Genomic DNA, 3,156 nt, shown 5'->3' with positions numbered 1-3,156 from the left:
ACCAAGAAAGACGTGTGTCCTGTGTGCGGCACCTATAACGTAGCCGCAGCCCATCAGCAGGCTGGCTGGCGGGTGGAGGAAGCTGGGCTCGTGGAGGGAGTGGACACACGCGAAGCAAGTGGGAGTCGGAGCGCACCTCTCCCAGCAACTGATGACCCACCCATGTGAGATGTGGGCACGAGCTAGAGAGGAGACCCTGCAAGGGTGACAAGTGACAGGGAGGAAGGTGACACCTGTCCGTGCGCTCACCTGTGCCCTCTGGGCCTGCGCTAGCTGGTCCATTTGATTATGAACTGTGTCTGGGACCCCTCAGCCTGTGACTTGGGGGATGGGACAGTGCTCGGCTCAGGCCATGCAGTTTGGCCACATGAGGCACGTGGTCTCCCCGGGCGCCCAGTAGCCACAGGGGCTACATTTTGGTGGCTAGTAATTCTTTGCTGCAGGTGACATGGGCTTGCTCCAGAAACCAGGGGTAGTGATTTCTACAAGCAGTAGAAGGACAGGCCATGGCTCAGTGTTTGAGTGTCCACCTATGAACCAGGAGGTCACGGTTCAATTCCTGGTCAGGACACAGGCCCGGGTTGCGGGCTTGATTCCTGGTTGGGTGTAAGCAGGAGGCAGTCAATTGATGATCCCCTCTCATCTTCAATGTTTCTATCTCTCTCTCCCCCTCCCTTCCTCTCTGAAATCAATAAAAAATATATGTTTTAAAAAAGCAGTAGAAGTATAAAGGGCCTGGTTTTGGTACTGGGACAACCAGTTGTCCCAGAGCCATTTGGTTGAAAGAGTTGCCTTTCCCCACTGAATCGTGTCGCCACTGTGATCAGAGAAAGCTGACCGTATACGTGTGTTTCTGCTTCTGGCATCTCTATTCTTGCACATTTACATCTATCCTTAGGCCCATGCCACTCTCTCGATCCTTGTCATTTGTAATAAGTCTTTAAATAAGGCACACAGCCTGCGACTTGGCCCTTCTTTTTAAAGTTGTTTGGGATTTGGAATAGCCGAGGCGGCCTGGCATGCCTGAGGCTGGTGTCCTGACCCACAGGCGGAAAGGGAGGGGCGTTCTGTGGGAAGAGCAGGAGAGCAGACACACAGTGTGTGTGGCCACGTGATCCATCATGAAACAGGGCTTGCAGGTCTGTGATATGCATCCTTTCAGGATTTCGTCTTTTTACCCAAATGCTGGCAAGAGGAAGGCTCGGTTTTGTTCCCCCTCCCCCACTTAAGCCTCACTCCTGGATCCACAAGCCCTTTCCATTCTCACTCCAAGCACCAGATAAGGGGAACCCGGATAGAAAAAAGAGGGAGAAAATGGGGAAAGAGCGGATCCCAGGGTGCGAGACCAAGGGGCTGAAGAGACTCAGGGGAGGGAGAGAGGAGGCTGTCCCAGGGCCCCTTTTGCGAATGTGGGGGTTCCCCATGGCCTCACAGCGGCGCTCCCCCTTCAGGACTCGCTTCTCCAGCTGAGAGTAGGCGTTTCTCAGCGATGGCTTGGACAGCTTCCTCTTCCAAACTTGACAGCAGAGCAAAGAGCTATGTTTAATGGAAACGGAATGGGCTGCCACTATTTTTGTTTCTGGAGCGGCATTAACACGATGCGAGTGAAGAAAGGAGCGTCCTCCCAGCTGCCTGGGGGTCTTGCAGGAAACACTCAGGTTATTGCCTGCTTGCTCAGGGCTCAGGGCTGCAGCTCCCACCCTGGGAGGACGGGGCCACTCACAGCGCCGACTCACATGCTTTTCTGAGTCCCATGTGGAGCGTGTACCTCGTTCCAAGTCCCATGTGGAGCGTGTACCTCGCGTTCAGGAAGAGGGGCTGGATATTTGCTGATTGAGAATAACCAAAATCAGTGAGTCCGGCTCATCTTCAACGGCTTGATGAGTTGGAGATCGTCATGGCTGCAGGTGCCCAGGCATTGCAGAGAGTACCCATCACCAGCCCAGGACGAGGCCTTTCACCACGCACCAGCCACAGCGCCCTCGCGGCCCCCTGCACCGCCCTGGGCGACCTGGGCCATTTGATCGCCGTGTCCTGCGGACACCTTCCTGAAACCACACTCTTTCACCTTTGCTTCCTGTCATTCACGCTTACGTCACCACAGAAAATGAAGTGTCTGCCTCTAGAAAGACGCCAACGCCCGCCGTTCCCTGGTTCCCAGGCCCTCCGCTGTGGGAAACCACACAGGAAACTGCCGCGTGCTGGCTGGGACTCTCCGGTGCTGGGGGGGCGCAGCCACTGGTCCCTGACATCTGGGAGGCAGCCAAGGAGCCGAGGAGCCAAGAAGTAGGAAGTTGAGGTGAAGGGAGATGTAGGTGAGGCCCAGAGTGGGGCACCCTGTGGGCCTGCCTGCCCCTCCTGTGTCCCATCATAGGCGCAGTGAATGCCATGGGCTCGGGGTTGATTCACTCTGCTAATTGCACCAACAGCCCCTCGTGGAGCCAGAAGCCTTTCATCCCACTGGCAAAAAGAAGGGCTCAGAAATGCAAACATTCAAGGTAGACTGGCCTACGCATGTAACCCTCAGAAGAGACTCCTTCTCCTTGCGACTGGAGAAACCGTTACAATGTGGGCACAGTGGGAAGTCGGGCAGAGCCGGGACCAGTCTCTGAAAGGGGCGGGGGAAGAGGGAGGCCTGAGGGCGAGGGGTTGGGACAGAGCTACACACGGCCATTTGCTCCCTGGCAGCCGCTGCTCCCACAGGAGGGCGTGAGCGTGGGGGTCACGGAGCGTGCTCATGGGCACAGCGGTGGTGACTGGTGGGACCACCAGAAGCTCAAGCCCAGCCCTGGCCAGACTGGCTCAGAGGATAGAAGGGTCCAGGGTTCAATTCCGGTCAACCCACGTACCTTGGTTGCAGGCTCCTCCCCACCCAGGCCCTGGTCAGGGCATGTGCAGGAGGCAACCAATCAATATGTTTCTCTTACATTGATGTGTCTTGCTATGTTTCCCTCTCTCTTCCACTCTCTCTAAAATCATGGAAAAATATCCTCGGGTGAGGATTTAAAAAAGAAGAAACAGCAGCTCAAGCCCAGGTGTCTGCCTCTAACTCACTCACCTGCCATCTGCTGCTCCCCATCTTCTTCGACATTAACATTGGGCAGACCTTGTCGCAAGCAGTATCCCCAAGCTTCAAGTTCAGTGGGCCCTGGAATT

Source organism: Plecotus auritus (genome assembly GCF_963455305.1).
Source record: "Plecotus auritus genome assembly, chromosome: 6".
Taxonomy (NCBI): Eukaryota; Metazoa; Chordata; class Mammalia; order Chiroptera; family Vespertilionidae; genus Plecotus; species Plecotus auritus.
Note: the sequence above shows the minus strand (reverse complement) of the source record.